The sequence below is a fragment of the Dipodomys merriami genome, unplaced genomic scaffold, assembly GCF_024711535.1.
Source record: "Dipodomys merriami isolate MVZ:Mamm:240054 unplaced genomic scaffold, mDipMer1.0.p SCAF_19, whole genome shotgun sequence".
NCBI lineage: Eukaryota > Metazoa > Chordata > Mammalia > Rodentia > Heteromyidae > Dipodomys > Dipodomys merriami.
Genome location: NW_027203270.1, coordinates 15,207,925 through 15,230,208, shown reverse-complemented (window position 1 = coordinate 15,230,208; position 22,284 = coordinate 15,207,925). Strand labels below are relative to the sequence as shown.

General features: G+C 47.3%; 1 protein-coding gene across 12 annotated transcripts in view; it reads right to left on the bottom strand.

Annotated features, from left to right (window-relative positions):
• Rph3al (rabphilin 3A like (without C2 domains)) overlaps positions 1–22,284 on the bottom strand; it is a 161,804-nt gene that overhangs the window by 109,848 nt on the left and 29,672 nt on the right. For 4 of the 12 annotated variants that reach the window (XR_011373060.1, XR_011373059.1, XR_011373058.1 and 1 more), the window contains exon 1: positions 18,935–19,046. The exons of 3 other annotated variants lie outside the window; for them this stretch is intronic. The gene's annotated coding sequence lies outside the window, so the exon portion shown is untranslated. Of the gene's footprint in view, positions 1–597; positions 805–2,436; positions 2,458–12,169; positions 12,224–18,934; positions 19,049–22,284 lie in introns of those variants that run through there. 5 more of the 12 variants (XM_070027441.1, XM_070027433.1, XM_070027437.1 and 2 more) reach the window with 5 other exon arrangements.

Here is a 22,284-nt window from a genome sequence, read left to right as displayed (position 1 = left end):
GTAAAACAGGTATCCAGAAAGCAGGGTTCTACTACACAGGCGCACAGTTCCAGTCCTAACCTACAGGGGACACCATGCCCCAGGTATCCCCTCTAGCCCCCACAAAGACGATCCCAGAGCATGATGCCCAGGCTCCCTGTGGCTGGACATGCTGAGGGTAGAGCAGGGCCCTTGGATCTGTTGTGTACCCCTCAGATGCAGGAGAGTGGTGACCTGGAAGGCAAAACCAAATCAGTAAACACTGCAGTTCCTCAACAGGAGGACATCATCTTTTGTAGAAGCTTTTGAACCCCAAAGCTTGGAGCAGAGGAGCCAGGAAGGAAAAGAGGGAAAAAGGGAAGCCTGGGCCCAGATGCTGGGACTTTCACCTCCATGACAGGTGAAAGTAGAGAGGGTGGGGCAATGAACGATGAGGCTCATAGCCCCGAACCCATCTCCCCTAAATGTCTCTCTAGGGAACAAATGCCTTATCCCTTTTAGGTCACTTCCTAATGGGGACCTTTGATAATGAAACTCTCAAACTAACCGTTATCTGTCCTATGATCCACTGGGTCCTTTAAAAAATTTTTTTAACAAGCCATCAATGAAGGCCCATACCCCAGGCTCTTTTGTTCCTCTTCAGGGTGATCCTCAGACCAGCTCTGTTTTCTCTAGATCTTCTTACCTTCTACCATAAATGCAGATGGAGGAATACATGGAGGTGTGAAAGGTGGGAAGATGATCATAGGTGTCAGGCTTCCATGAAAACTTACTAGAAGTCCAGGAACAAGAAATGACTTTGCTGAGCTTCTGTCCCTCTGGAGCCTGAGACAATGGATGGAAAGATGTCATGGAGCTGTTTCTACTCCTTTATTCTAACTCAGCTGAAGGGCCTGGGGAGGCAAGGGTGGCTGGAAGAGAACTGGAGGGCAGCACTAGGCAAGAGGCCAGATGTGGATACTGGGCCCTTGCCTCAACCTTCTCCACTTAGGACGCCATACCACCCATCCTTTTCCCTGCACACTGTTAAGTGCTCAGAGACGTTGAGGGAAACAAAAGTAGTCACCTCCAGATCTGGGGGCTGTGGCATTGGCCGGGCATGTTCATCATGGATGGCCAGTTTGTGAAGCACAAAAAGGTCAACATAGACCTCAGGCCTCCACATTTGGTACTTCTGTGCCCATTTTGGGCTGTGGCTGGTTCCTTGGAAGGCACAGCTGTCCTTCCAACAGAGTAACCTCAGCACAGATCAGGGAGAAGAAGGAACTTGAGTTGGTATGTTTTAGGTAGCTGTCATCAGAGCCAGCTTGGGTTCTTTGAACCTCTTCAGCTGAGCTGGCTGCCAGTTTCCTGACTAATCAACAGACTCCTGTCCTGACCCCCAGCCTGCCCTTTCTCTGGGGGCTCCAATGCCCAACTATGTGCTTACCACCACCTGAAGTACCCTCCTGGGCTCTGTTCCCCTCACAGGGGATCAGCCCATATCTTCTTAAGATTGGGGCCTTACCCATGTATTCTCAGCTAGTTTGGAATCTATCAAGCTACATTTGGCCTTTTTTTTTTTTGGTCGGTTGTGGGGACTGAACTCTGGGCCTGGGCGCTGTCCCTCAGCTCTTCAGCTCAAGGGTAGCACCCTACCACTTGAGCCACAGCACCACTTCCAGCTTTTTCCTGCTTACGTGGTGCTGAGGAATTGAACTCAGGGCCTCATAAATGCAAGGCAAACACTCTACCACTGAGCCAACTTCCCAGCTATGGCCATAGATTTTTTAAAAAGAAGCCTTATACAAACTGTTCCCTAGAGTTTTACCATGTCCCATCTGCCTAAAAGACCCTTCTCTGAAGATCTAGGAATGTCATCCCCTTCTCTGCCCCCTCTCAACAGAGAGTAACCTGGATTGGTCATTACCCTTGTTCCCTAATGGCAATTAATTAGAGTTTCAATCCAGGAGGGGGGAATGAGGGAAAGAGGGTAACTGCTAGGTAGATATGGATAAAAACTGGCAGACATAACATATGGCAGATAGCACATGGCCCATCATGACACTTCTAGTTCCCATGGTGCCTCAAACTCCTGCTGAAATGCTTCTTCCCATTATGCCCTGGGTGTCTGCTCAACCAATGAAAATAGCCAGGGCAGCCCATGCACAAGCCATCAAGCAATCAGCGCAAAGCCCAAGGGAAGAGGTATGAGAGGAACCTCATACTATAAAAATTACCCTCTGAGAGGAATTCACTGGATTCCTCTTTAGGGCCCCTTCCAAATGTAAAGTCTCCCTACTTTCCTTCCACTTTAAAATAAACTTGTTATATTACTTTAAAAAAAAAGAAAGCAGACCTTAGGCTCAACACTGTGGTGCACACCTGTAATTCTAGCTACTCAAAGAGGCGGGATGAGAATCACAAGTTTCAGACCAGTAGTACTGACTATTGTACAGAAAAACCATTAATACTCACCCATTTCTCTCATGAAGTGATGGTGGCAAGGCTCAAGGGTAGAGCAACTCTAAGCCCTGAGTTCAATCCCCAGTACCATAAAACAAACAAGTAGGTAAGTTGAGGCCTGAAAACATCTCAAAAGCAGTGTATGTGTATTATGTGCTACATCCTTATTTTATGTAGCTTTTTTTTCCCCCAGGGCTGAGGACCAAACTCAGGGCCTTGCGTGCGCCGGGCAGGTGCCCTTCGTCTGGGCTAAACCCCCTGCCCCTACATCCTTATTTTAATAGTAATAATTAAACTGGGCAACAATGAACTTAGGGCTGGGAATTGATGGTTAATGCCTGTAATCCTAGCCACTCAAGAGGCCGAAGTCTAAGGATCACAGTTAAAGCTAGTCTAGGCAGAAAAATCTGAGATACTCTATCTCTAGTTAACCAGGAGGGGTGGCTCAAGTGGCAGAGCACCAAACATGAGTAAAAAAGCTAAGTGAGAAGCCAAGTGTTGGTGGCTCACACCTGTAATCCTAGCTACTCAGAAGGCTGAGGATCACGGTTCAAAGCCAGCCTGTGCAGGAAACTCCGTGAGACTCTTACCTCCAATAAACCACTTAGAAAATGGGAAGTGGTGCTGTGGCTCAAGTGGTAGAGCTCTCACCTTGAGCTGAAGAGCTGAGGGACAGCACCCAGGCCCAGAGTTCAAGCCCCACAACTGACAAAAATAAAAATAAAAATGAAAAAAGCCAAGTGAGAGCACAAGGCCTGTATCAGCATGTGAGCAGGCATGTATGTGTGTGCATGTGCATGTGCATGTGCGTGTGTGCGCACACACACACAAACACACACCAAAAGTACTTAGGAAGGAATAAATCAGAGCTTCCTCTTTCTATTACATGGTGGGCTCCCAGGGCTCCTCATCCCTCTCCTCTCCGTCCCTAGTGGCCAACACAGGGCTGTTGCAGCAAATATCTGTGAAGCTCAACTGTGTTGTTTCATTGCCCCTTCCCAGACAAGGAAGAAATCTGAAAACAAACAAGCCAGACTTGCAAAAGAGCAGGCAGAGTGGGGCTCTAGCCATGCTCTGTGACTTGTTGACTCATCTACATTTTGTTCCTAAATATTCCCCTGGGGCAGTCAGTCACAGGCAGTGGTGGCTCCCTGTGACAGCTTAGCTGATTCCCTGAAGGCCCTGTGTGTTCACAGAACCTCTGCAGGAAGCCACAGCCTCCTGGTACCATCTCAGCCTGGCTGAGGCCACAGCTGACACAGGCTGCACCCAGCCAGTTGCTGGGCAGACAGATATGCAGGAGTTCTGCATTACAAAGGCTAGGGAACTTGATGAAGGAACAGGGATCAGGAATGACTTGTGACAATTTCCTGAGAAAATTCCCCTGGAACAGAGGCTCACAGGCTCCTGGCAATGTGTTAACGGGATATTTAATTCTCCCTCCAAAGTTCCCTCCTCCCCACCCCTCCTCCCAAGTTCATTATCCTGGGTCATTGCAGGGAAATGCCACGGTCACAGGAGACTTGTGCCTATTGTCAAGCCATTATTCAACTTCATGTGGCCAGCTCCCCAACACTATATTGTACAAAAAAACCATCCATACTCACCCATCTCTCCCATGAACACTCTTAGCATCTTAACAGAGTTTTTCCTACCAGGTACCAGTGGCTCACATCTATAATCCTAGTTACTCAGAAGGCTGAGATCTGAGGATCAAGGTGTATATGAGCAGATAAATCAGAGAGACTCTTATCTCCAATTAAGCAGCAAAAAGCTGGAAGTGGAGGCGGGACTCAAATGGTAGAGCACTAGCCTTGAGTGAAAAAGCTAAACAAGTACGTAAGGCCCTGATTTCAAGCCCCAGTACCAGCACAAAAACAATCCTTCCCCCTCTTCCCCCCCCCCCAAGCCCACCAAAAAAAGTAGAGTTCTTCCCAATCTTCCTAGGTACATATAGATTCCAGATAAAATTGAGTCCTGATCACTTACATTATTTTGTTTTCTACCACATTGCATTTTCTTTCCCACACTATAAAAGTTCTTCAAAATTGTTTTTTAAATGTAACTTTGCATTCGGAATATATTTTACCATTCCCCCATTTGGAGCTCACAGATTGTTTCCAATTTTTTTTCTATAAACAACACTAACATGGATATCCTGAGAGATACATCTCTATGCCATCTATAATGACTTCTCTGGATAACTTCCCAAAAGGGAAAAGGAGCATGCATTTTTTGGAAATGCATTTTTGAGTCAGCTTTTCTATAGTAACACTCACAGCCACTTGAAGCTGTGAGCTGCAGGCCTCCTGCCTGCTCTATCCAAAGTATGTCTAGAATTGTCCATCAGGGAAAAATCTGCTGGAACCAGCTCTGTACTATTGGCCTAACTGTATTTTGTAATTCTGAGCTCAGAATTAAAAAAGATGGAAGAACCTATCTATAGACCTCCACTTGGTTGCTTTCAATAATGTATACAAGTCCCCCATTGCTTGCCACAAAAAAGGCCTTTTCTTCACAAAACACTCCAATCTACTTGAAAGAAGGTTCCTAAACAGATTTTGCAGGCTCTGAGTTGGGAGAGCCCGCACCAGCTTTAGTGTCTTGAGTGACCCCGGTGAGCCAAACAGGTCATGTAATGCCCTGCCAACAGAACATTCTCTTCTAAGAAGGGGTAAGAAAAGTGTAGCTCAGTAGAAGAGAGCTTGTCTAGACAAGGCCCTGAGCTCTATCCCCAGTACCACCAAAACAGAGAGGTAAGGATCTGCCCATAAATTATCATTAACCCAAGAAGACTGCTGCTGACCTTCTTCAGATGCAACAGCTGTACCAGTATGAAAACACTACCTGCCTGTATCTGTCGTTAACATATACCACACTTGGAATCCAGAATGACTGGCCCTTAGAGCAATGGTATATATGCATGGAACTGGCAGTGGCAAACAGAGCACCCAATACCAGCTGATTTGCTTGGCTAAGATGTCATGAATGTGATCTCAAAGATAGGCATTTCTCAGAGAAATATATCCCCAAGCCCAAGCATGAGGTGTGGATACACAGGACAGAACCTCTCCACAGTAAGAAGAGAAAGAAATAGTTTCTTAGAAGGCTGATACTGGGAAGATCACAGTTTAATTCCAGCCTGGGCAAAAAGCTTGTGAGAGCTCAAAAGAACAAGACGAGCATGGTGACTCATTTCTATAATACTGGCTGTAGGAGGTCGAGATAGGAGGATCCTGGTCTGAGGCCAATCCCGGGGAAAAAAGTGCAAGATTAAAGCAGAAAGGACCAGAAGCATTGCTCAGTTTGTAGAGCACCTGCCTAACAAGTGCACGGTCCTTAGTTGAAACACCAGTACCTTTAAAAAATAACTTAGAGGGGCTGGGAAGGTGGCTCAGTGGTAAAGTGCTTGCCTTGCATGCATGAGGCCCTGGGTTCGATTCCCCAGCACCACATAAGGAAAAAGAAAAAAATCTGGAAGTGGCGCTGTGGCTCAACTGGTAGAGTGCTAGCCTTGAGCTGAAGGGCTGAGGGACAGCGCCCAGGCCCAGAGTTCAGGCCCCATGACCGGACACACACACACAAAAAAAACTTTACTAAAAAATAACTTAGACAAATGGCATTTGGCAGATAAAACTATCCTGATCTCTCATCAGCCAAACCCCTCCCTAAAAGTGCTGTTTGATTTTTTTTTTACTTATAGTTGAAAAGCCAAAAAGCCCAAGCATAAGAGGAAAAGTAAGGACACAGTAGGCCAGCAAAACCCACTTCCCTTCCCAGCATGTGACACAGTCCTGATGAGTGGGGGGCAGGGAGAGCCGGCAAGCTTCATTCCGAGGGCCAAATGTGAGATGGGGCCCAGAGAGCTGGTGGCCAAAGAGGCATAGCCCATACCCAGCTTCCACAGGAAAGAATGCCAGGATAGGTTAGTGATGTCTGCCCTGATGTGGGATGGGGGAAGGCATGCACATTTGCTACTGATGAGTAGATGTGCCTAGATCAGGGAGATTAAAAAAAAAAAAATCAACGGAAGGTAGGGATGTAAAGGAGGGAGAAAAAGCGTGGACAAATAGAAAAGAATACTTGCCAGCAAGCGGGTGCTTCCCCAGGCCTCATAGGCACATGGAAGATCCCTCACTCAGCTCTACACCCGGGTATTAATATTGCAGGGAACCCTTAGCAACAGGCCCTGCCATCTGCTCTGTTACTATGAGACAGGAAACAGGATGATAGCAGTGAGATAAGGTGAGCCCAGACATCAATATTCAATATTCTCCCCTGCCTGGAAAGATTCAGACAAGCACAGGAAGCCTCTGGGGCCTGTCTGAAACCCAGAGGGAGTGGGGGGGGGGGTGGCAGAAAGAACCCACTCACTCAGAAGCTTCCCAGGCAAGACCTGAGTGGATTTAGGAGATGAAACAAGAGCCCTGGGGAAGCTAGTAGTGAACAAATGTCCCTAGAACTCTGTCTGCCATCATATATCCTGCTAGATCTGCCCACTCAGGATACCTTTCCTTCCCTTTTCCCAGTTCCGAACTCCTCATCTCTTGCTCCACCTTTGGAGCAAGAAGTCAGACTGTGTGATTCACTTGCTAGAAAACTTCCAGTGGCCCCCACTACCATGGAGGAGGGGGAGGAGAAACTCCAGCCTCTGGGACCTGGACATGTTGCAGGCAGTCTGCCTTGTCCCTCCCAATCCTCTTACCTGGGACACCTTCTTCCTCCTGTCACCCTTCAGATGCTCAGTGCAATCTCCCCTGGGAATTCTCTAGCCTTTCCCTATTCCTATTTAAACTGATGCCGGGTCCTCTCAGCACTTCAACCTGTCTGTGACCTGGGGTGGGGCCGCTTTTGTAGTCACTATAAAGACCTCAGTGTCGCTGTGTTAGCACATACCTGGAACATGAAGCATGTCTAGTCACTTTTCATGAGTCAACTGCAGCCCAGAACAGCCCAGGTCGACAGTTTGACCCTCTGCCTCCTTCATCATTGACCTCACCCCAACCCAAGCAACAAATAGCCTCACTTTCTAAACAGGCCTGGCCTATACTGTATCTAGGCCCCTCTGAAGTGGGAAATCCAGTGTGTGTGTGTGTGTGTGTGTGTGTGTGTGTGTGTGTGTGTGTGTGTGTGTGTGTGTGTGTGTGTGTGTGTGTGTGTGTGTGTGTGTGTGTGTGTGTGTGTGTGTGTGTGTGTGTGTGTGTGTGTGTGTGTGTGTGTGTGTGTGTGTGTGTGTGTGTGTGTGTGTGTGTGTGTGTGTGTGTGTGTGTGTGTGTGTGTGTGTGTGTGTGTGTGTGTGTGTGTGTGTGTTTTGGTTGTTGTTGTTTTACCAGTCATGGGGCTTGAACTCAGGGTCTGGGCACTGTCCCAGACAGTTGGCCTTTTGCTCAAGGCCAACACTCTACCATTTGAGCCAAAGTGCCACTCAGCTTTTTCTGTTTATATGGTACTTTATATGGTACTAAGGAATCAAACCGGGGCTTTATGCATGCTAGGCAAGCATTTTACCACTGAGCCACATTCCTAGCCCTAGTACTAGGGTTTGAACTCAAGACTAACTTGGCTTGCTTGGCTGGTGCTCTACCATTTGAGCCATACCTCCAGCTCAACTTCTAGCTGGTTAATTGGAGATGGGAGTCTCACAGACTTTTCTGCCTGGTCTGGCTTAGAACTGTGATCCTCAGGAATCTCAAACTCCTAGATAGCCAGGATTACAGATATGAGCCACTTGGCCAATTCTTGAGATACCACTCATCAATGGACCATCCAGGAGCAATGTCAGCGTTGATGTAAAAAATGATAAATAGGAAAAGGGCATAAAGTAAAATTAGGTACAAGAAAAAGAGGCAAGCAGTAGAAACAGGGACACATGAATCATGAAGCAGTATGGGAAAACAGAGCTCATGTGTCAGAGCAGGATTTGAGATCGAGAAAGAGTTTATTCCTTTAATCAGCTCCAGAAGAGGGCAAGGAACAAGTAAACAAGCCAGGGCCCCCACTTATCCTCATAGCTCCCACTCACATCATTCTATAGGGAACTCTGGGCCAAGCTGTGATACCAGGAAAGGGTTAAGAGGTTGAAGGCTGAAAGCTGGACCCTGGAAAAGTCAAATAGTCAAGGCAAGTCAGAGATATAAGTTACTATTCTAAATGTGTTTAAATTAGAGCTGTTTGGACACTAAAAGATCGTGGAAAATAAGATGAATATCTGTGTTATGGTTAGAATGTTTCCCCTCTGCTCACTAATGATAAGGGAGTCAATTATCACTATGTATACAAACCATACCTCATGTTAATGGTTGTAACTACAAGCTAAATTGATACCCTAGTTTTTGCATATACCCATAGTCACCTCCCCTGTACTGAACTAAATAAATAAGCTTGCTAATGGGAACTTGGGATTCAGAAGTCCTAGTGAGTGTGGGACCCCTTGGTGCCCCCTTCCCCCCCTCTCTTTTTTTTCAGTTCTTCTGCCTGATATCCTGTTGTGCTGTCCCTGGTTGAGGGTAGCAATATCCCTCCTCCCAGGTGGACTCTCAGACTCCTGTAGCCCTTTCTGCCTGTATAATTCGAGAAGCAATCAATTCTGGACATCCTATGGTGCACACCTACTAAGTCACAGAGCTAAGCATATATTGTTTTTTCGTGTTTTTTTTTGGGGGGGTCCGGTTGTGGGTCCTGAACTCTGGGCCTGGGCACTGTCCCTCAGCTCTACAGCTCAAGGCTAGCGCTCTACCACTTGAGCCACAGCGCCACTTCAGGCTTTTTTCTTTTTGGCTTATGTGGTGCTGAGGAATCAAACCCAGGGCCTCAGGCATGCAAGGCAAGCGCTCTACCACTGAGCCACCTTCCCAGCCCAGCATCTATTGTTATCCTTGGTAGATCAAGGTACAGAAACCTGTGCTCTTGCAGTATCATTCATTCAATAACCACATACTTTTTAAGTCAGGAAAGTAAATCCTCAAAACTTTCAGAGACCTAAGTGGTGCATTGCAATAGACCCCCAAGTCCCTGCCTATCTCTTTTTCTAACTTGAAGCTTTTTATCCCCTTTTTTCCCTTTCTAGGCTGAAATGCTATGCAAAGCCTCTGTCTAAAATGAGATGCAAAAACCTCAGCTCTTCCCCCTCTTCTTCAAGCTATAGGCTCTACCCACGCTCCCCAGAGGCTCAGCTTGCTTTTGTCATTTCTGAAAGGCCTGGCACAAAGCAGGTAAAACTCCCAAATCAAGAAGCAAAGGTGGTGACTCCAGGGGAAGCATCATCCCTTGATGGCACAGGAAGAGGGGGGCCTCACAGGCTGGCTGTCTGCCCCAGAGCAGCGCAGGGAACCTAGGAACACCACATAGAAGCTGTCTCCTGGGACACTGCCACAAACTACTGCACACTGGATGACTTAGGGGAAATGAACCCCAAGATAAGTATTCGAATGTTTTTTATTTTCATGTGATTGTTTCTAACATATTTATAAGATGATTTCTTTGTTGCTTTATATGTCCCTCCCCCACAGTTTAACCCCTGCTTTCACTGTGATTGATGTTGGTATAATTTGTGGAGGGGAAGGGAAAAAAACAAATTGTTTAAATAGGGATACAGGTGGACCCATTGCAATAATGAGATGTACAAGTCGCTATGTTGAAAAATGAACTTTACAACTTTGGTGGTAGGGGGGGAGAGGGGAATGGGGGGAGATGGAAGGGATGGGAAGGAGAAACAAAGGAGGAGGCAACAATGTTTGATAAGAAATGTACTCATTGCCGGGCACTGGTGGCTCACGCCTGTAATCCTAGCTACTCAGGAGGCTGAGATCTGAGGATCGCGGTTCAAAGCCAGCCCGGGCAGGAGAGACTGTGAGACTCCTATCTCCAATAAACCACCAGAAAACTGGAAGTGGCGCTGTAGCTCAAGTGGTAGAGCACTCGCCTTGAGCTGAAGAGCTGAGGGACAACGCCCAGGCTGAGTTCAAGCCCCACAACCGCCAAAAAAAAAAAAAAGAAGAAGAAATGTACTCATTATCTTGCCCATGTAACCCCTCTATGAGGTATTTTCATAATAAAAATAATAATAAACAAAAACAAAAACAAACAAACAAAAAAACCTCCCTGAAGCAGAAAATGCAAACGCAAGGTAGTAGCAGAACTAAACGCTCTCTGAGGTGAGAGAAGAATGCACACGCTCCATGCTTTCCTGTTTGTGAGCTACTGGGGCCTGCAGACCATCCTGGGCACGCCTTGGCTTTCAGCCTCCACCTCCACAATGTGCTCCTGTCTCTGCTTTTCTTCTTTTTTTCTTTTTTGAAGTGCTGAGAATATTGAACTTAGAGCCTTGCGCATGCTAGGCAAGCACTCTACCAGTGAGCTACGGCATCCCCACCCCCCCAGTCTTTGTTTTTGATCAGACAGGGTCTCATTATGTAGCTCAGGCCAGCCTCAGACTCAGGATCCTCTTTCCTCTGTCCTCCTGAGTGCTAGGATTACACCATCCTGCTCCAGAATGATCTCATCTTAATTATATCTGCAATGACTCTTTTTCCAAATAAAAGTCATATTCTGAGGTGCTGGGGGTTAATACTTCAGCATGTTCTTTTGAGAGATACAGTTCAATGTACAACACATGGGTATAATAGGACCCAGAACCCAATCTTGGAGGGTGGGAGCCACCAGGCATGGTGGACCCATTAGTCCATGTGCACAGCTGTGAAAGCTAGTCTGAGATGCCCCCGGAAGCCCTGGGGCGCTAAAGACCAAGAGAGGAATCTAAATTCTAGCACAGAGAAAAGGCACCATTGACTCAAAAAGAATGCAGAGCCAGGAATGCTGGGTCATGTTACATACCCAGTACTTGGGATGCTGAGGCACGAAGATAAGGAGTTCAAGGCCAGCCTGGGCTACATAGTGAAACTTTTTTGGTGAGGGAAGAAAAAAAAGTCTTTGGTCCCTGGTTTGCCTGTCTTGGAGATTCTTCACAGAGTAACTATCAATACTTTGGATGGGAAATACAAACATTTTCATTAACCTAGAACTGAAATTTTCTATTTCCTTTCATCATAAGTGTGGTCAATATCTAACAGTCATATTTATTGTCGGTGCCTTGATTACCAAAAGGATCAGAAACTTTCTTATCCCAGTACAGAGCTGCAGACTTCCCAAAATACTCAGGTTCACTGCTACTTCAAAATTACAGCAATAATCAGAACCACTGCAAGGCTGTTTACTTCACACAAAGGCAAAGAAGCATACTGGTTGCAATAGCACAAGCTTTAAAAATATTCCATTAACTCTAAGTTAATATAATTGGTTCCCTCTGAATCCTGTCTGTGCAGCTAAACCCATTATTTCACCATGCTGTCAAAACAGAGGTCCAAGTGAACAGATAAAAGAACAGGAAACAGAATTAGAACCTGATTCCATAGTTGGGGAAATAAGATCAAGTCATCAGGGTAAGCTAGTCTCTGCTCAGAACATGCCCAGGGCCTCCAGGGGGCTGCCCAGCACCTGGCTAGGGACATGCAGTGAGAGGCAGGCATTATGCTCTCACGGCATTTAGCCTCTTAATACAGAAATACAACCTGCTTTCATTTGTGTGATTTAATGTGGATCTTCAAAGTCACAGCCAACCCAAATTTCTGCAAAGGAAATCTGATTTTAGCTCAGATTTCTGATCATCAATTGCTTTTTAAAGGATCTCGAGAAACCTCTCCACAAAACAGTGAAACCTCTGCAAAGACAACCTTCCATCCCTTCTTACCTGTCAGGCAAAGTCCCAGTACTCAGGTTTGCTTCCAGGGCTGGCCTTCAACACCTGGGAGCAGCTTCCCTAACAGCTACCACCCTAGTGCCTTCCACAAAGCCAGGCCAGACACCAGCCCTCAGGTGGCTCTTCTGAGGGTTGCCAGGTGCTTCTCCATCCTTCTTCCGTCCAGGCTTTTGGCCCTGACTATTTGCTTAAAGCCAGCAGCCAAGGCAACCCTCAGCTGACCCAGCCTGCTATCTACGGGCCAGCTGTCCCCTCTTGTTCATGGAAACACAAACAGACGTTTCTCTGTTCCAACTCCAAGATTAAGTGCCACACAGCCTGGGTGCCAGCTGTCTGCTTCTCTGTACACTGCCTATGCCCCTGGCAGAGGCCAAGACCCCAAATAAGTGTGGCTGCCCATCCCAAATGATCATGGGATGGATTACCCAGGACTCAGGCAACAGTGGGAGGATCTAGAAGCCAGAACACGGCGTGGTACTGAGAGAAGCAAGGTACCTAGCTAGTAGCAGCAGTTTTGGTGTTTTTGTTTCTGTTTTACAAACAGCCCCCAAATTAAAAAAAAACATCTCTGCCCATATGTACATACAGGTACCTCCTTCACAAGTGTCCACAGATGACAAGGCCACCTGAAGCAAGAGGCTGAGAGACTTTGCTGTGAGGACACAGGCCTGGGGCCTGAGGAAACCATCTCCACATAAGTACATTCAGCAACTCGGGTTCAAACCAAATCAGAAAGCAGGTAGCACCCGCTGCTAGTGATTAGCTCCAAATTAATATGATGACAGATGCCTGACTGACCAAATAGGCCCCAACCTGGATCCACATTCCAGGTGTCCCTGCCAAGGAGCGGAGGAGCTCTCTTCCCAGGAGATAAAGGCACTAGTCTCAAGCTTGGGCTTTGTATCCTGGCTCTGTGAATTATTAGCTAAGTGGCCTTGGGCCATTTCATTTTTCCAAGCCTTAGTTTGGCTCATCCATAGAGAGAGTAGCTGCCTGCGGAGGCTGTTGAGAAGAAGAAATTAGGAGAGTGGTTCTGAGTCAAGCGACTGTTCCCTAACAGACACCTGGCATGTTGGAGACATTACAAGGGGTCCTCCTCATTACCCCCAGCAGGGAGAGACCAGCAATAACTGCTAAACATCCTACAGAACACAGAACAGAGAACGATCTCCATGACCAAGAAATATCTAGGTTAAACAGCAGCCTACTGAACTGGGAAGCCTGACACATGACCTGACACAGTGTGATACCTAGTGCAGGGCTGCTGTCACCATCCTCATCATCATCTCATCTATCCCATTTATCACCATCATTGTTGTCACCATCATCATCACCATTCCATTGTCATCCTCACCCTCACGATCACCATTGCCACCATTATCACCATCACCACCAAGGTTATCATCATCACCATCATCACCATCATTGTCACTACCCCCATTGCCATCAGCACCATTACCACCATCACTGTCATTCCATCATCGCTATCACAGTCACCACGAGTGAAGTCAGTATGATTGGCCTTGGAATTCCCAGCACTCAGAGCACAGGTAAGAGGCATAAATAAACACAAGGCTCATTTCTTTGGGGGCTTCCAAAACCCTCACAGCCCTCAACTCCTTGGAGGGAATCAGAGAAGCAGCTAGGGGCGAAGGAATAGAAGGAGAAAAAAAAAGAATACTGGGAAAAGGGAGGTGGGTGGAGGACACTGGGGGAAAGGGTCTAATCTAGTGACAACACCAGCTGACAATATTCTTGAACACTAAATGTGTGTGAGTTCAAGCATTTTGCATGAGTTAATTCACTTTAACCTCTCAACAACCTAGAAGAAAGTCACTCAGAATAACACATCTCCTTTCCTGCCTGATCTACCCACTGGACTTCTGCTTCCCAGGCAAGAGGGAACAGAGGCATTGCAGGACTGGCCCTTTGCCTGTGACCAGCTCTGCCACTTGTCTCCTAACTCTAATGTGGCCACTGTTTGGGTCTTCTGGGAAATGCCCACAGGGGCTCACTTCTAGGTAGGACAGAGGACTGGGGAACAGGTGTATATACCAGAACAGGAAGTAACTTAGGGGAAGGCCACAAGGCTGTCTGGGTTAGGATTGGTGGTCTGCTGGCAAGGCCACAGCAAAAAACCAACCCACAAGCACCAGTGGCTCACATCTAAAATCCTAGTTATTCAGGAGGCTGGAGATCTGAAGATTCTGGTTTGAAGCCAGCCTAGGCTTCAAACTCTAATCTCCAATTAACTACCAAAAAGCCAAACGTGAAACTGTGGCTCAAGTGGTAGAGTGCCAGCTTGAGCAAAAAAGCTCAGGGGAAAACACCCAGGCCCTGAGTTCAAGCCCCAGTACTGGTACAAATAACACCCTGAAAAAAATAATGCCATCCAACCCATCAACAAATACACACAAACATGCACATGTACACACAGAGGCTATACCATACAGTACTCAATGTTACCATTTTACTTGTCTATTCATAACACCAGTTCTCATTTTCCTCATTAAGAGTGGTATTTATGCCAAGCACAGAGAAGCAAGTGATGGAAGGCCAGGCTCTTCCGGGGCTAGGTGTCTAGCCACTGCTGGCCAAGACTGCCTGCTTCCAAGTATCTTCCACTGCTACTACCTCCTTGGAGCCTCCTGGGATGGCTGCAGGGAGGTTTCTTTTTTCTCTGTGCTTCTCCAGGGCCTGTGTTTTTGGCATAGTCCCAGCTGTGTGTGTGCGTGTGTGTGTGTGCATGTGCATGTGTGTGTGTGTGTGTGTGTGTGTGTGTGTGGCTTGAATTCAGCTTAGGTGCTGACATTTAGCTTTTTAGCTCAAGGCTGGAACTACTTAAACTACTCCTCCATTTCTAGCCTTTTTTTGGTGGTTAAGAGTCTCACGGACTTTCTTGCCCAGGCTGGCTTTGAACTGTGGTCCTCAGATCTCAACCTCCTGAGTAGCTAGGATTACAGGCGTGAACCACAGGCACCTGGCTAGCCCCAGCCTTTATTACCACCATTGTCTGGTTCATTGGGGATTCAGCTCATGCTCTGTCTCTCAGCTCAGGGTGTTCAGGGCAAACAAAATAGAGGTGACCCTTCTCTCCAGGGACCTTCTGGAGATTAACAAGTAGATAAATACATGCACGGATTCAAATTAGGATACCATATAAGCCAGGAAGAAAAAGTACTGCGTTAGTATTGTTGACCTTCTCACTCTTGCACCAGGGCCAAGTGGTGGAGACCCAGTGGACCTTACAGAAATAAATGCACACACAGACAGGCATTCCTCGGAGGGCACTGACAGAAACATTCTGAAGGATGTAGCAGTATTCCCATGTGGAGAACAAAACATTTTCCTATTGATGAAGATTGTGCTGGGTTTTTTGTTTGTTGTTTTTTTGCTCTGGGGAAAGAATTTATTTATTCAAGCCCCAATAATAAAGCTTGAATTCAGGGTCTGAGTACTGCTCTTTGGCTTTTATGCTCAAGGCTGGTGGTATTCTACCACTGTAGTCACAGCTCCAGTTTTAGTTTTTGGTGGTTCATTGTGGAGATAAGAGTCTCACAGACTTTGTTGCCCCAGACTGGCTTCAAACCTCAATTCTCAGATCTTGGCCCTGGGGAAGCACAGTGAAGGAGGAAAGGCTCCCCCTTTAGCCATCCCAGGAGGCTCAAAGGAGGAGGTGGCAGTGGAAAATACATGGAAGCAGTCAGGCCTGGCAGGTAGCGGCCAGACACCCAGTCCAGGAAGTGGCCTGGCCTCCCAGTACTTGCTTCTCCAAATGTTAGAGCTGGAAACAAACTCAGAGAACTTAGGTAGATTAGTGACTGCCCAGAGGTCCCAGCTCCTGGCACTGTTTGGGGCAGTGCTGGGGTCATCCTCTGGGGAGCTGTGAAATGTCAAAGACCACCTTGAATCCCATGCTTTCCCTGAAGTAAGAAGGCTGATAGGGAGAGAGAGCCCAGTCCCCCACAAAACATCCCTCAGGACACACACACACACACACACACACACACACACACACACACACACACACACACACACACACACACACACACACACACACACACACACACACACACACACACACACACACACACACACACACACACACACACACACACACACACACACACACACACACACACACACACACACACACACACACACACACACACACACACACAGGCTGTTAACGATTTTAAAATTGTAACAATGCTTCTCCCTGACTCTAAGTGGTAACATCTTCTAGAAAAACAGATCCTCAGGATTTTTCAGCTGGCATTTCTGTCATGCCTTATCCACAGCATGGCTCAATCGCACTACAGCACTGTTGGGATACCTTCAGCACCTGTTCTTGGCTGATGTGCCTAGCACACTGCCAAGGTGCCTTGCATACACAGAAGAATGTGACAGTGATCTACGTCACCAGACAGATGTTTTTCCCAGTCTGGCCACTCAGAAACACATATTGGCAGCCGGGTACTGGTTGCTCATGCTTGTAATCCTAGCTACTCAGGAGGCTGAGAGCTGAGGATTGAGGTTCAAAGCCAGCCCAGGCAGGAAAGTCCATGAGACTCTTATCTCCAATAAACCACTAGAAAAACCGAAGTGGCACTGTGGCTCAAGTGGTAGAGCGCTCGCCTTGAGCTGATGAGTACAGGGACAGCGTCCAAGCCCAGAGTTCAAGCCCCACGACCGACCAAAAAAAAAAAAAAGAAAAGAAACACAGACTGGCAATTTGGAGTCTTCTATAACCCAGTATGAGTACTGCTTCTTTGCACCCCATTCCTCTGTACCCCACAAGCCATTCCTCTTCTGCAGGTTCCTATAGGGGGACTCCTAGGACCAAACCTAGCATCCATACATAGTAGGCCCTCAAAGGAAAAAATGTAACAACCTGTGTTTGAAACCAAGCTGGGTTTTTGAACTCTTGATAGTAGGCTTCTCAGACAACAGTGGGGAGGGATGGGAAAGTGAGAACTAAATAAATAAGAAGTACCCCAGATGCTGACCGGCCTCACTGGAAAATGAAACCATGACTCCCCCTCCCTGTTTCCTCTCCCCCCCCTTACCCCCTCCCTCCCCCCCCCCCCCCAGCTATCAGTCAAGGCTGTTTTTGTTTTGTTTTGTTTTTAACCAACAATAGTCAGGAAATCACATTCTTCCTGCCCCAGTCAGAACTCTGGCCAGAAGAGCTGCCTTCGGCAGACTCCACCTATTTCCCCAGGAACATTCCAGAACATTCTGTGCTATGCCAGGAAGCAGGTCACTGGGCCAGTCCACTCCTTTCCTCTCAGTCCTGTGCAGGAGAGGCGGCTCCATCTTCAGGCCTCCATTGATACTCTCTGACCTCAACTCAGTCCAGCATCCATTGACTCCCAGAGTCAGACCAAGGTTTGGCTACCTATCGGACCTGCTTCTCTCTGCTGTTTCTGGGCTGCATGCCAGAGGCAGCAGGAGATGGGTTCTGTGGCTCTGGCCTTAGTTTGATCTCTTAATAATCTTTTTACTTAGGCTCCTGACTGATCATCCTGTCTCCAGTCCTGATACCCATCACAAATAAATGAGGCTCTTTATAAAGTACCACGCTGAACCACTTCCCCCCTTGAGTACCTTCAATGGCTCCCACTGCCTCTGGAATTAAATTCAAAGTGCATACCCTCCCATTGATGGTCCTCTACAGGTAGTCTAAACCCACCCTCCACTCCCTTCAGGACTTATCCACCCTGAGAAGACTGAATTGACACCAAGACTCACACCCACATTGCTGGAGCTATAAGTACACTCACCCTCCAATCTCCACTTGGCTAGATGTTCTTCCTCTCTGACCCCATCACCTCTTCTATTCCTTCTGCCATGTCGGAACTCCTCTAAGCATGCTTTTCCCGAACCTGCCTGGCTCCCACGCCATTCTCTACTCCCCATCTTCCTTTTCCTTCACTCACTCTTTTACTTAAATTTGTTTTCAGAGGAAATTTCCTATCTCCAGTATGAATAGAAAATTCTATCATGTGCATAAATAAAAGGCAAGTGGGAGAAGAAAAAAAGAGTTATGTTCTTATATATGAAAACACTCCACCCTGGGTTTGATTCCCAGCAGTGTAAAAAAAAAATCATGAAAAGAAATAATGATTCAAATGTTATAAATGCTCATCTGTAGATCACTTAAAATTCTTTCACACTACAAAAAAAAAGCTGCTTGGGCTATTTACTTCTGCCTCTGTTGTGGCCCTTGTATTTTGTTAGCTTTGTCTCTTGGCTACCTGAGGACTTTTCACAGTCTGTGCTGGTTGACCACAAACATGAGGGCCAGGGTGCCCCCGTTCCAGCCTCTGCACAGGGAGATAGGCAGTCAAGAGTTCACCAACTTGTATTAGTTCTCATTGGGGATGGGGGGGTGGTATTTGTCCCAAGCCCACCTGCTGCTCAAAACAGACAAACCCTCAACACCCCAACTTCATCCCTGTCCACTGGGACACTTGGAAGAAGGGAGTGGAAAGTGTTCAGAGTAACAGTCCTTGGCAAGAGACACTCCTGGCTTTCCTCCAACTGCCTCTTCCTCCTGCAGCAGGGCCCTGGGCAGCCAGGAAAGAAATTTCTGTCAACCATTAACTAAACACTCTCCCATAAGACCCACACTCTTTCCCATGAGTGTACAAATTTCTGGAAAAATCCCATGCAGCAACTGCACCCTGGTTCCTGGGAAAGACAGAAACATCTTCCCAGGTCTTCCGAACCACAAGACCCAGCAACACCTACCAGGAAGCAGGGGTGGCCACCAAGGCCCTGTGGAGCCCAGCCAGGAAGAGGAGGGCCTCCCTCCCACGGTTGTCAGGGGTGACCCAGGCGCTCTAGAAGAATCTCTGAATTGCTGAGACTTAAGTCAATAAGTGGCAGCCACAGGGAACGCCCAGCTGAAGCCAAACCCAGGCCTGGATTCTCCTGTGAGGATGGAAATTTGGTAAAGTCCATCCCATGGGCAGCTCTCTGGTGATCAAACCCCTCAGAGATAGTCTACTAAAACTGAACAGATGCAGGACATTGTTAAAATTTTAATCAGAGGGAGGCCCTGTGGGGGAATATGTGTGTGTATGTGTGTGTGTGTGTGTGTGTGTGTGTGTGTGTGTGTGTGTGTGTGTGTGTGGTGTGTGTGTCTGTGTCTGTGTCTGTGTCTGTGTACACACGCGCACACAGGTTTAAAAAAAAATCTGGAAACTTAGGCAAATTTCCAGGATGTTTTGTTAAAGGGGACATTTTCTGGAAAGGTCTCCAAAGATTCATTATAGGCAGTGGTGGCATAGGACTTAAATAATTAATAAAACAAAACAAACTTCCTGAGGTCTAGAGGGGAGAGGAGGGAAGGAGTATTAGGCTGTGGCTGTGGCTCATGAGAAAAAAGGTAAACAGAGGCCAGGGCAACTCGACCAGTGGGATAAACACTCCCAAAGGATGCACTGGACGAGGGTAATGAGACGTATCTGGGGAGCTCTGACACTCTTGACGTCTGCCTGCAGTGAGAAGGAAGACAACAAGATCTCCATGCTGACCTTTTCACAGTACAGACAAGCTCGAGAAGGAACAAAATGTTTTGGTGATAATAAAAACACAACACTGGCAACCTCGCTGGCTGTGGTGGGGCATGTCTGTAATCCCAGCACTCAGGAGTCTAAGGTAGGAGTATTACAAGTTCAAAGCCAATTTGGGCTACATGGAAAGAAGAAGAAGCTGAGGAAGGGAAAAAAAGAAAAAGAAAAGTCCTGAGAGGTGCTGTATCAAAGGGCAGCAGGTCGAGGCTGGGAAGGTGGCTCAGTGGTAGAGCGCTTGCTTTGCATGCATGAGGCCCTGGGTTTGATTCCTCAGCACCACATAAGCAAAAAGAAAGAAAGCCGGAAGTGGCGCTGTGGCTCAAGTGGTAGAGCACTATCCTTGAGCTGAAGAGCTGAGGGACAGCGCCCAGGCCCAGAGTTCAGGCCCCATGACCAGACCCAAAAAAAAAAAAAAAAGGCAGCAGGTGATGGGGCTGGGGCTGCTACATACTTGGGCACGCTAGGATCCAGCTGGGCCTCTGTACTCCATGTGCTAAGTTCAGCAGTGCAGAAGACAAGCCTCATCTGCCAGGGTCTAGTCTGGCCACTTTGTCTCCTGCCTGACAGAACTCAGAAACTGCAAGTGTCACCAAAATCAGATTGAAACTCATAAAGAGAGTCAATCCCCAGCTTGGGGGAGGGGGCTGATAGCTACATCAGACCCAGATTTGTAGATCCAGAGGCCAACTGGTGTTAGTGGTCAACATCCCCTTGGACTCCCTGAGACAAACAGACTAGTGAAAGGCTGCTTTCCCTGAGCTTACTACCTGCACAGGCAGCTCATTTGAGGGTCCACAGAGCCCATAATGAAAAGTTGCTTTTGTTGAGAAGCACTGACTACCTAATTTGGGCTCACAAATTAATGAAAAGTAGGGGAAAAAATCTTGGCATCTCTGCCTCCATTTTATATGCGTCTTTGCTGTAAGTCATTCTGTAATCACTCTGCTACCGCCAGGGAATCAGGAAAGACAGGACTGATCAATGACAACTTTGTGTCAAGGGACCAAAACTCTCCCTATAGAACAAGAGTGTTGTGGTGTCTCACACCTGTAATCCTAGCTACTCAGGAGGTGGGATCTAGATGGCACAGTTCAAAGCCAGCCTGCAAAGAAAGCTTGTAAGATTCTTTTTTTTTTTTTTTTTTTGGTCAGTCGTGGGGCTTGAACTCTGGGCCTGGGTGCTGTCCTTCAGCTCTTCAGCTCAAGGCGAGTGCTCTACCACTTGAGCTACAGCGCCACTTCCGGTTTTCTGGTGGTTTATTGGAGATAGGAGTCTCACGGTCTCTCCTGCCCCGGCTGGCTTTGAACCGCGATCCTCAGATCTCAGCCTCCTGAGTAGCTAGGATTACAGGCGTGAGCCACCAGCGCCCGGCGCTTGTAAGATTCTTATCTCCAATTAAGCACCAAAAAAAACAGAAGTGGAGCTGTGGCTCAAGTGGTAGAGTGCTAGCGTTGAGCAAAAAAACTCAGGGACAGCCCTCCCAGGCCCTAAATTTAAGCCCCACAATTGGCAAAAAAAAAAGCAAGAGCTCCTCAAGCTCAAGACAGACCACCCTCCAAGCAACAGTGACTTCTAATAACTACCCCAGAAGCCCTTGAGAACAAGGACTGAGCCAATGGTCAGCCCAGTGCTCTATGGTTGGCACTATTTGAACTGTTTGCACATTATGTATTCTTCTCTCCCTCTTCCCCCAGTTCTGTTTAGAGCTAAAGCTCATATCTGTACCCTGAAGATGGCTGAAGATGGGCTGGAATGCTCAGTTTGTCTCTTTCCATGGCTGCTTGAACAGTGCAATAGACTCCCTTGCTCTGCCTTTGACTATGTCTCTCCTTGGTGTCTAGGAACCAGTGGCTGGTCCTGACCTGTGAAGCTCCTGCAGTTTGGGTCTGTGGTCTAAAACTTCAGTTTCTTATAAAGAGGCCTGAGAGTTCCTACTCCACACATCTGAGAACTATATGGATGCCAGTACACTGTTACACAGACATCAACCTCCACAGCCCAGATGGTTGTATACTTGTGGGCTGGGGGGACAATTCTACTTCCAGCAAAGCAAGGCCAGAGACCTTGGCTGATTTTATATACATCTTGCCTAATTGGCATTTCTTTCTCTGGGCCAAAGTAATTATATGCAGTCCTTTGGTCCCTACTTTTTCCTCAGGGATGTTTGTGATTAGGGCTAACCAGTTAGAATATCCTCACTTCCTAGAAAATGATTGGTTTAAGACTGGCATGTAGGCCTGGGAAGGTGGCTCAGTGGTAGAGCGCTTGCCTTGCATGCCTGAGGCCCTGGGTTCGATTCCTCAGCACCACATAAGCAAAAAGAAAAAAGCCGGAAGTGGCACTGTGGCTCAAGTGGTAGAGTGCTAGCCTTGAGCTGAAGAGCTGAGGGACAGCGCCCAGGCCCAGAGTTCAGGCCCCACTACTGGACCAAAAAAAAAAGACTGGCATGTAACCCAGACCTAGCTAGGCAGAATCGTTCCTCCATGCCTGCCCAGTATTACTGAGTAATAAACTTTATGTGTA